The following is a 12,561-nucleotide window of genomic DNA, read 5'->3' on the forward strand; positions in this document are numbered from 1 at the left end:
AAAGTGGGTTTTAGAAATAATCTTTTCATATGCCTCTGCAACCTGAATACAGTCCATACAGTGTTACAGATGTCATTTAATACAAGTATAACAATTTTAGAATGAATTCCTCAGAAAATGAATGCCAGATTAAAATTAAATGCATTTGTCTCTTTGCAGAAATTTTGGTAGAAATTGCCAAATTGCCCTCTACAGGGATTTATCTTTTTTTTTTTTTTCATTGCTATTAGCAATGTAGAAGAGTGGTTTCCAACTCTCATCCTTCTTTGTCATTCATTGGAAGTTGCCAAACTATGGGATTTTTGCCACTCTTATGTAATTAGCTGAGGCTTAAGTTTTGCTTCTCTTATGTGTAAAGTTAATCATTTCTTCATATGTTCAAAATCCATTATATTTATATAAGGTACATATTTCTTTTTTGTTTGACTATTTCTTCCCAGTATCAATAAGAGGTTTCTTAAAGCAACTTTATTAAAGTTTAATTCACATATAACAAATTATACACATGTAAAGGGGACAATATGATAAATTTTCACACACACATATATATCCATATCCACAAATATATGGCTATCCATTCATATATATCCATATTTGTATTTTCATAAAATGATTGCCATAATGAAGATAATGAACATTTTCATCACCCCAGAAGTTACATGTCCCAGATTACTACCGAATCTACATAGCAAATTTGACCTAATGTGTAAGATGATGGCTGTCCTTGAACACACACGGAGCTCTGTTCAGAGTCCAGCCTACCACTGATGCCCTGCCCTGCAGATAGGAAATGGGTTGTCCATGCTTTAATATTTATTTGCCATGTCAGAAATTGAAAACTAGTTTTTCTTTAAACTCTAATCTTTATAAACCGTTTGAATACACAATAAACTTTAAAAGGAAAGAGAAGGACAGGCACTATAGCTGACGTTAGTATCCCAGCACTTTGGGAGTATTACTTGAGCCCAGGAGGTTGAGGACTGGTCTGGGCAACATAGGGAGACCCTGTTTCTACTAGAAATAAAAATAAATTAGTCAGGCAGTGATTCATGGTGGTGTGCACCTGTGGTCCCAGCTACTCAGGAGGCTGAGGTGGGAGGATGGCTTCAGCTTGGGAGGTCAAGGCTGCAGTGAGTGGTGTTCGTGACAGTGCACTCCAGCCTGAGATACAGAGCATAAACCTGTCTCAAAAAAAAAAAAAGAAAAGAAAATAGGGAAATTGTAGTTCTTTAAATTGACAAATTGAATTCATATTTTGACTTTATTAAAATAATATGAAACCAGCTAAGTTTTTCTCTGATGTAACCTGCTTAAATGTAATCATATTATCTTCTGGCAGAACTAAATCATGTTGTATGTAGTACTCTCATCATTCAATTTTAACATGAGGCTGTTATTTTTGCAAGTCCTTTCTTACAACCAATTCCAGGTCTTTGCACTGAGTTTGAAAATAATAATGTTATTCCCTACTGCGCTTGAGCATTGTAGTGAGTTTAGAATTTAATAGCGACTTCTTCAATGACGCAATTTTTCTTTTACGTCATTGAATTATGTAATTGAATTACATCATTGAATTACATCATACTTAATGTCTAGATTGGAAATCTGGATCATTAAGTATGAGGTCACTATTATTAGATCAAACACCAAATATTAGGAGTCAAAAAAACTAAAAGGAAGATTTTCTACCTGGACCATGGCCTGAGGTTTTCAAAACTAAAATAATATGCTTTTAGACCCTCAAATTTTAGGTGAAAAGACATTGTGTTAAATCTAAGTCAATTGCTTCCTCAAAAGTTAATAATAGAGCAATTGCTTCTCAGTATTCAAAAATGTTTAAAAGACAAGTAGTAGAGACTAACTTTTTCAATTTGTATTTAAGTGCAATGAGAATTAAAAAAGTAACATTTACTGAGCAACTTCTCTGTTCCAAGAGCCGTGCAAAATGATTTACAGGTATATATAATAAATGATATCATTTATTCCTCTGTGTGGCAGCACTATTGTTGTGTTCACTCTGTAGTTGAGATGTAGAGATGGAGGCAACCAACTTAATAGCTAATAAGGAAAACCCAGAGATCAAACACGCAATACACATAACCTAAAAAATTATTAAATCATTAGATTTTAATTATACTTTCAAAATATTAAAAATTAAAGATTAGATACATCTATTACAGATTTTTAAATGAATACATTGATTTTATTTCTCCAAGTCTTTGAATACCCATTATTTGTGAATTCTATTTAATAGCAAAACACTTTAAACTATTTAATTTTAAAAGTAATTTAATGGAAGTTTTGATTAAATATGGTGGATTACACATATGTGTTAATCTCTGCAAAACAGTCTATGCTATTTTGATACACAGCATGAATTGACAAAGAGAGTGGAAGTTAGACCTCAGGCCTGTTTCCCTGCCCTAAGTAAGTTATAGTTAAGAAGAAAGCAAGAAAATGATTGATTTTTGTTTTCAAGATGGAGTTTTGCTGTGTCACCCAGGCTGGAGTGCAGTGGGGTGATCTTGGCTCACTGCAACCTCCACCTCCCAAGTTCAAGCGATTCTCCTGCCTCAGCTTCTTGAGTAGCTGGGATTACAGGAGCCTGCCACAGCACCTGGCTAATTTTTGTATTTTTAGTAGAGACGGGGTTTTGCCATGTTGGCCAGTTTGAGTTTGTCTCAAACTCCTGACCTTGTGATCTGCCTGCCTCAGCCTCCCAAAATGCTGGGATTATAGGAGTGAGCCACCATGCCTGGCAATGATTGTCTTTTTATATTGCCCAAGTTATATGGACAGTTTATATTATGGAATCAGTACTTCTGGTTACCTATTTGATTAGATGAAAATATTGGTGTTTGGTCATTTGCATAGTCAGTAATTTTAGCTTGTTAAAGTTTTATCTTTTTTTTACATTTTATAATTTTCCTTTTGACTATAGATGTTTTATTTTGAAAGACTTTTCTCTGTATCAACTTGATATGGTTACAAACAGGAAACTAACAAAAGATTCAGCCATTTGCCTTCCATTGCAATAAATAAAATATTGCCCAATTTTATCCAACCCTGCTAGTAATAGAAAACCAACTCAAACTCATCATCATTCTTAACTTTTTATGGTTTTGTTATAATTAATGACTACTACGTACTGCATTAAAGAAAAAGTAAAGCTGTGCTGATTTAAAAAAATGTTTTTCCATCTTCGGCAGTTCAGAAGAATCTGTTGATTATGAATTGTTGAGGACTGAAGGCCAAGGGTCTGGGCAGTGAGGAGTTACTACACTGTTTCACAAGAAATATGTCTCATTCAATGGTAACTTGTTATTCAAACTATTTTTGAATACATGTTATAGTTGTATTCATTACAGCACCCCTCCACTTCATTATACTCACATAATCTCCTGTATGTAATTCTTTCCTAGCTTGTTCTCATTTCTCATCTTTTTGTGAAGAACTTGGCATTTTGTAGTTGATACATTTTGAATGGATCTAAATTTATGAGCTGTCTTGAAGTATTCACTTTTACCCCAAACTGCTGCCCAATGACCATTCAGAGGATAGAAATGATAGAGATATATTTTGATAAGGGTCAGACTTTTTTTTACTGCTTTAAATTGTCTAGTAATTAATTAAAGATAGTTCTCACTATTGATTGCTGGACACTTCAAATACATATGCATTTATACTTTACCTTAATCCTTTGAAGCCAATGTTACCATTCTTATTGTATACGTAAGGAGAGTGAGGCTCAGAGAGGTGAATACATTACCAACTCAAACTACTAGTAAGTGTCTCAACCAAGATTTGAATCTGATCTCAATAAGGGACTGTGTCTAAAAGTAAATGCAACCTCCAAATTGATTCAGGTGATACTTTAGGTTAGTTTATTAGTTGTGATGATTCAGTGATTTCATGTTTGTAAGTGATCATTAAAATGAACGCAAATGTAGGGTGCTTAAAAGTATTTAGTGAAGTTTCATTTCCAAGTGTAGGAAACTTTAAACAAAGATATATGCTAAACTCATTTAGTTGTTTATTTTGCAAATTTAAGTCACAATGAAAGTTAATTAGAATTAATTCTCAAAATAGAGGATGAAAATAAAACAAAGAATTAAAGATGCTGAATGTTCTCAGTCATGTTTTTAGTTTGTTTTATAGTTCAAAGTATTCCAAAGTCATGCATATTTATAAAAAACAAGTTTTCAATATTATTAATATTTTGTAAAGTGAAATTTATTCAGGGATAACTATGTGCACAGAGGCAGAAACCCAATAGTCTTCTGATCGGGGATTAATATTTATGTGATCAAAGTTGACAGTTAAGTCAAATAATTAATAAGTATTAAAAACAAGAAAATATTGTGGGAAGATAGCAAGTGGATTCTTTTATCAGCTAATATTCTTTTTCTCCCTATATATAGTATCATATAAATATATTTGGAAATCAAGAATAATTATTTAATTTTAGTTCCTTCAAGTCAATTCTTTAAAATAATATGAGTAAGGAGGAACAATAGCAAGAGATCATGTTTAATTATTTAAAAAAGAGAAAGGGAGAGAGAAAATTGTCTTTGGGCATTTGTGAAGAAAGATAAAAAGACAAGTAAAAGGACAAAAAAAAAAATACTTGGTCTAGGAAATGCATGGTTCTAAAAGGACTCTTAGAAAGAATATGAGCAAGCGGGGAAACTGAGCCCATGCTGTCTACATGCCCATATGGACATGGTAAACACATTACTGCTTGGCCATATCTGGAACAGGAAGGAATAGAAGACAAGGTAGATGGCAGGAATGTTCTTAGTTTCCCATATTTTAGGAGGAGGAGCAGAATGCTTGCGGAACACCTATGAGATGACGTCTGAGAGTGGCATCGAACAACCAGCAGAGGGCCAGAGGAGTGGACTGACTCTCCTGAGGCTACACTGCTACCTTGCAAATGCAGATAAAACTGCCTCTATTTGCTGATTCCTAGTTTCTCACTCTTTCCAGCATATTGTGAAATGGTGTGGGGTGTACCACTTTCTAGGATCTGCTTTGCAACCATGAGCTAAAGATGAGTAAACTATAAACCATCTGTAGTAGCTGCTTAGAAAATACCTGGGCCGGGCGCAGTGGCTCATGCCTGTAATCCCAGCACTTTGGGAGGCCGAGGCGGGTGGATCACGAGGTCAAGAGATGGAGACCATCCTGGTCAACATGGTGAAACCCCGTCTCTACTAAAAATACAAAAAATTAGCTGGGCATGGTGGCGCGTGCCTGTAATCCCAGCTACTCAGGAGGCTGAGGCAGGAGAATTGCCTGAACCCAGGAGGCGGAGGTTGCGGTGAGCCGAGATCGCGCCATTGCACTCCAGCCTGGGTAAAAAGAGCGAAACTCCGTCTCAAAAAAAAGAAAGAAAATACCTATCTGTAGCTATATTAAGGCACTTATATAGCGATTTATGAGACTAGATTGATGTAAAAATTAGAAAGAAATTTTTAATATTACAGCATCACAGAAAACTTAGCAAGTAAAGGCATTATTTTTTGGTTCACCAAATAATATTTATAATTAATTCTATAAATATAGATTTATAAGAGTTAAGAGCAGGAAGAGACCTAAGAAGTATGAAGTCCAACTACTTCTTTTTTTTTTTTTTTGAGATGGAGTCTTGCTCTATTGCCAGGTTGGAGTGCAGTGGTGTGATCTTGGCTCACTGCAACCTCCGTCTCCTGGGTTCAAGGGACTCTCTTGCTTCAGCCTCCCAAGTATCTGAGACTACAGGTGTGCGCCACCACATCCAGCTAATATTTATATCTTTAGTAGAGACAGGGTTTCACCATGTTGGCCAGGATGGTCTTGATCTCTTGACCTCGTGATCTGCCCGGCTTGGCCTCCCAAAGTGCTAGGATTATAGGCATGAGCCACCACACCTGGCCCAACTACTTCTATTGTGTTTGAACACTGTAGAGGGGAGATAAGAGAAAAAGAGGTGAGGAACAAGCAAGCACCGGGGTAACTTGTCTGAGATTTCAGAGTTAGTGACAAGAAAAAAAGGCTACAAGCCAGCACATTCCTTTTCTAAGTAAAAAAACACAAACTTATATCAGTAGGTTGGTTTCTGTTTTGAGGGGGGAGTTTTGCTCTGAACTTCTCCTCTTTCCTTTCCATGGCAGACATTTGGTTCCTGGACCTAAGAAAAATGTGCCAAACCACCTGACAAACTCACCGTGGGTTGACTGGATGACCAGCTAATTGAGACCAGGGCTCCCTACTCTTAATAGGAGGCGTGTGTCCAAGCTCAGCTTCCCAGAGCACTGCTGACTTCTCACATTGCTGTGCAGCCAGTATCATGTAAATAGCTGACAAGCAAATCTATTCTGTATAAAGCCTTATTAAAAGGCACAGCACCAGAAGAACTGGGTCCCCCTCCTGGAATGCAAACTCATGCTACACACGTTATCATCACAGCACCTGGTATTATGTCCCTTCATGGAGAAAATGGAAGAAGGGAAAGATTTACTGCATTTTCTTCTTTTTCTGACCTTAGCTCTGGAAGTTTCCTCTTCTCACATACAACATTTTCCTTAACCTCCAGTCTGGGTAACAACAGCGAAACTCTGTCTCAAAAAACAAAAACAAAAACTCCTTAACCCATACCGTGAGATGGCTGTGGAATTCCTCTGGAGTCTCAGGGCACCACTGCTGATGACCCCAATTCATACCACATGCACCAAATCTCTGTGTGTCTTAATAAAATATCCACAGGACCAAACAGGGTCAAAGAAGGAACATGTGGAATAAGCTGTAACGTTCAGAGATGGCACAATGTCAGAGAGATGAGTAATCATAGACATCTGGGATCAGAGGCAAAGGAAAATTCTTTCCATCCTATTAAATTATTAGCTCCTACATCATTTCTGAAAACAGTTTAAACCTATTTATGAAAAGTTTGTAACACCGTGTCATAGTGAATACTGTGGTGTAAATGTGTCCCTCAAAAATCGTGTGTTGGAAACCTAATCCCCAATGCAACTGTGTTGGCAGGTGGGGTCTTTTGGGAAGTATGTGGGTCGTGAGGTCCCTTTCCTTATGAATGAATTAATGCTGTTCTTAAAAGGGCTTGTGAGATCTGATCTCTGCTATTCTGCAATGTGAGGACACAGTCTGTTTCTCCCTTGCCCTTCCAACATGTAAGGACGCAGAAAGAATGACCATACCACATGCTGGTGCCTTGATCTTGGACTTCCCAACCTCAGAATTGTGAAGGAAGAAATTTCTGTTCCTTGTAAGTTACCCAGTCTCAAGTATTCTGTTATAGCAGCACGAAACAAAGACAGTGGACATTTGTCTTTACCTGGACTCCCTTCTCTCCTTCTGCTAGTAATACCACCCCAGTACTTGGAGACACACTTCCTTCTTCTGTTGCATTCCTCCTTTGTGAACTGTCAGTCAAGATGCCCCAGTAGCCCCTGGCCAGAGGAGGCAACAGGACTCCTGCTGGGCCAATCAGACTCTCCTTGCCAGAAATTTGAATATTGATTAGAGTGATACAAGGCTAGAAACATCTTTAGGTGATCTATTCTATTGGACTCCTGAAGAACCTGTTTTGTATTTAAACTTCCCAACTTTTTTTCTTTCTTTCCTTTTTTTTTTTTTTTTTTGAGATGGAGTCTCACTCTTGTCACCCAGGCTGGAGTGCAATGGCATGGTCTCAGCTCACTGCAACCTCTGCCTCCCGGATTCAAGTGATTCTCCTGCCTCAGCCTCCTGAGTAGCTGGGACTACAGACATGTGCCACCACGCCTGGCTAATTTTTGTATTTTTAGTAGAGACAGAGTTTCTCTATGTTGGCCTGGGTGGTCCCAAACTCCTGACCTTATGATCCACCCTCCTCAGCCTCCCAAAGTGCTGGGATTATGGGCATGAACCACCTCGCCTGGCCTTAAACTTCCTTTGATTCTATTTGCTACCTTAAAACTTATCAATAAATTTTCTTTTTCACTTAGCCTTTGTTTCTGTGACTTACTACCAAATACTCCTTACTAATATATAAGAAAATATTCTTTATTTAAAATTAATAAGCAGATAGAAATTTTTTAATACTATTATGAACACAACTTTAAAAAATTTCTTGTATTTGGAATAAAGACCCAAAAGGAAAGTATTTGATGTTATCATCTGTCCCAGAAAAATGGGATGGAGTTTTTTTAAATTCTACATTTTTTTTTAATTTTTAATTTTAATTTTTTTTTAAAGTGGGAATGCCTGGGTAAAAACAGTCATAGGTGCTTCTGTGACTGTTTTTCCCACTTGTTCTACACTTTCAGTAATGAGTTTTCATTCTTTTAAAATGAACTTCATTTTAAAAATTGTATTTAAGAGACCTGGTGCTTTTCTGGATTAAATCCATTTGTTTAATGTAGCTCTGAAAATACAGCAGGAAATTCAGTCCTGACTCCTACCAAACATACTACCACCACCAGTGGCAACAAAAAACAGTGGAAACTTTAAAGATAAATGTCAATATTATCTGTTATGATTCTTCAGCTATTCATATTAGTGTAACCTTTCAATGCAACAGCATCTAAGCCTATCGAGGGAGAATTATTTTCCTGACACACAAGTTGGCAAACTTTTTCTATAAAGGGCCAAAGAATAAATATTTTAGGCTTTGTGGGCCAGACAGTGTCTGTCTCAGCCACCCAACTCTGCTATTGTAGTACAAACACTGTCATAGATAATATGTCAATAGTGGGTGTAGATGTGTTTTAATAAAACTTTATTTACAAAAACAGGCAGTAGGCCATATTTGGCCCACAAGCAGTAGTTTGCCTACCCTGAAATTATACAGGAAACTTTCTTGTTTTCTAGAGATTGATTGCAGGTAAAAGAAAACACAATCATAGATAAGTAAACAAGATATTTTGGATAGTAATAACTGCTGGAAGGGAAGTCAAACAGGTAATACATTAGATTATGACCTGAAAATGAGGGCTGTACTTTGTTGAGGTATGCAGGGAGGACCTCTCTGAAGAATAAGAAGCAAGTGACCATGTAAATCTGGGAAGAACAGGTTCCAAGCTGAAATTACAGCAATGATTTATAGAATAATATCCAGAGCTGCCTTGTCCAAAGAGCTCTCCCTCTGCTCAAATCAGGAGGTTGAGGAACAATAAGGACACTGAGATGCACCGTAAGGGGTAAGATATGGGGAAATGCTGTTGCTGATGGTTTGCCTTCGGCTTAGGAAGCACAGTTAGCTCTGGTGGCTGAGCCAGTATCCCTTTAATAGCTGGAGGCAGGCGCTGCCAGGTGAAGAGAGCAAGTCTTAGGGTCAACAGCAGGTGTCAGCAGTGACAATAGCTCAGCTCCTTCATTGACTGGGAAATCTCAGGCATTCTGCAATGCAGCCCCAGAGGCATCTGTCCACTAGTATTAGTCTAGTCTCACATCACAGAGGCAAAGAGCAATAGCCTCCTCCCCAAGTTGTTCCTCCCTACAATGCCAAGAACCTCATCTTTCTTTTACAGCCCACGCACGTGTGAAAGGGCACATGACCCAAGGGGAACAAGTGCTTGTCAGTTACGTCTCCACCGGAATCCCTAACTACTTTTCTGTCCTGGTAAGATGGGTTAGATAAGTGGAAAGGAAGTTTAGGTCCATTTATTCCTCTCTTCCTTAATGTAGCCTTCTCCCTCTTCTTTGATGCCACCAGACTTTGCTGAGTCCTTCAAGTAAAGGCTTCTCCTAAGCAGAAGACACCTCTACCTCTACCTTTCCATAGCTCACCACCCCTTTCCTAAGAGAGGAAAGAATGCAAGACAGAAGGGAAAAGATAATTGTAAATGACATCTAAAGTACCAGATGCTATGTATTCCTCAGTCTTAGCAATTTCCTTACAAGATCAGTAGCATTTCCATTTTTTCAGGTTAGGAAACAGGCTTAGGAAGGTTTAATAATTTGTGCAAAGTTACATAACTATTTAGTACAGAACTAAAATTTGACCTGAGTTTATACCAAATTCTGGGCTCTTGCAACTCTAAAAAATACTGATTGTGGGCTAGATATATATGTATATAATTCCATGAATGCTTTTAAAAACTATGGGGCTCAATAAATTTGGGCATTTTCCAAAGGTGCAATCATTGGGAAGAATAGTGTCTCTTATATTACACATACAGACATAACTGCACAATCACACACACAGCACGAACACAGCATTAACTATATAATAACAAAATTTAAAATGTAGCTGCTGCTATTTGAATGTTGTATTCTCTAATAGTCTCATGAATATATATGTCTTCAACTTTCAACTTGATTTTGGATTTTTTGTTTATGAGCCTAGATAAAAAGAGTAGGTAACCCATTAAATTCTCATTAGATAAATGAGTAACAAAATTTTAATCAGCTTGCAAATACAAAAAGAAGATATATTTCAAATAATGGCTCTTTTTCTGAATAAGTAAGACTATTAAATTTGTTCCTAGCAAGTTGAAAGTACATTTTAATTGGGCTGTATAATTTAGTTTTATTGGTTTATTTGATTTAAAAGAAAATATTTCATGCTTGTGACAAAGACAAAGCTTTTATTCAAAAGACAATTTGTAGCCCCACTAACCTTAGGATGTGTCATAAAAGCATATAAATGATAGAGAAACTTCTCTGCTAGCATTTTCCATTAGGAAGGCACCAAATGTAGTGAAGAACAGGCTCAAGGTCATATGTCTGGGTTTGATTCTTGGCTCCTTCATTCTCTAGCTATGCACTCTCCGGTAACGTACTTAATATTTCTGTGCCTTTGTTTGTTCACCTATAAAATAGCACAATAGGTCCAGGGACGGTGGCTCACACCTGTAATGCCAGCTCTTTGGGAAGCCTAGATGGGAGGAATCACCTGAGTTCAGGTGTCTGAGATCAGGCTGACCAACATGAAAAAACCCCATCTTTACTAAAAATACAAAAATTATCTGGGTATGGGGCTGTGTACCTGTAGTCCCAGCTATTCGGGAAGCTGAGGCATGAGAATTGCTTGAACCTGGGAGGTGGAGGTTGCAGTGAGCCGAGATCATGCCCCTGCACTCCAGCCTGGGTAACAGGGTGAGACTCCATCTCAAAAAAAGAAAAAAAAAGCACAGTAGTATACAGATGTCATAGGGTTGCAGTAGTGATTAATTAACTGAGATGGTGCTGTCGAATCATATAGAACAAAGCTGTAGAATGATGCCAGGCCTCTAGTGATCCCTGGGTAAATGTTTGCTATTTTTGCTTCCAAGACATTTTCTAGGGGAACATTCAGAAGAAGAATGTTAGGACACATGCATGAAAGCAGTATTGTGACTTAAGTGTTCTGATGTACTCGTGGGCTATAGGAATTCTTATACAGGGTGACTCTGTAGAAGTTAACAAGTTCATTTGAATTAGGAATATTCTAGATGCATATGTATGACTGTCTCTAGGAAAATGTTCCACGAGACATTGGAATTATAGCCAAGGCACTGACATCTTCTATAAGAACTAAAGTTGGGTGGAAAGTGCGGGACTACTTTGAATAGTGGTTAAAAGTTGTTTCTGCTGCCAAAGACAGGTAGAAAACACATTATGATCAGAAATGGCTAGAAGATTGTAGAAGGACTCTTAGCTTTGGAAAGGAACAAGTAATGCTACTTCAACATGATACTTTTATGTTTCATCTTCAGATCCAATTCATAGTTTTCAAACCTCCCACTTTTTTCAGGGTGTCATGTGTTTCCCAGTATAAACAAGAGAAAGTGTGTGCTCTCACAGCTTCTATGTGATGACACTCAATTCAGACTTACACTGGACTCAAATAGTGGAATTGATATTCCACTTAGGTTGGAGGTCATTGGCACCTGCCAGGAGGAACAGTGCTATTGCATTGTGTCTTTTGTAATCTGATAAAAGAAAACACTCGCTGAGAGCACGTTGGTGGCCACCACACAGTAAGTGGAGACTTCCAATAAGCTTAAGCTTCTTCTCAACCTTCCTTTGGAGCAGAACCACGTATTGGCCACAGGGAATGTAATGAAACTCTTGAAATGCATGTAAAACTGTACATAACAGGGTAGGGCATGAATTCTACGACTTGCCAACTTAAAATCTATTCCAACCTCTTCCATATCTTAGAGGTGGTGACCAAATATTTTCCTGCAACTTTTCCTTTTTCTATTTTTGTGGCAAATCATGCATGTGTTTTCCCTCACACATATACAAACATATAAAAAAATTAAATATATATGTACCTCATTTTATAGACTTTAAAACAGTGTAACTATGTTACATAATTATAAACAGTAAACATTTTAAAAGCCTCTGTAAAAACTGAAAGCAATATGAATAAAAGAACACAATAGTGTATCGAGTTGGCGGTGTAACCACACAAAAGAGGAATTGTTTCAAGTAGCTTGAAAACACATTAATTTGACTATACATGACTAGCAGTTACACCCTAAAGACCAAAAATACAAAAAACAATTATAAGCTGTTTTCAGTAATCATATCTTGGTGCTAGTATTGGTATTGGGTTTTTTTTTAGAATGTTGCATGTGTATTTAATGG

At 37.3% G+C, this 12,561-nt stretch overlaps 1 long non-coding RNA gene across 1 annotated transcript in view; it reads right to left on the reverse strand.

Moving 5' to 3' along the window:
• Positions 1–520: 520 nt before the first annotated feature.
• LOC118152985 (uncharacterized) overlaps positions 521–12,561 on the reverse strand; it is an 89,185-nt gene continuing 77,144 nt past the window's right edge. Inside the window, exon 5 of the long non-coding RNA XR_004742079.3 lies at positions 521–1,181. This is a non-coding gene — a long non-coding RNA (uncharacterized LOC118152985). The remainder of the gene's footprint in view (positions 1,182–12,561) is intronic.

Source organism: Callithrix jacchus, chromosome 4 (assembly GCF_049354715.1).
Source record: "Callithrix jacchus isolate 240 chromosome 4, calJac240_pri, whole genome shotgun sequence".
Taxonomy (NCBI): domain Eukaryota; kingdom Metazoa; phylum Chordata; class Mammalia; order Primates; family Cebidae; genus Callithrix; species Callithrix jacchus.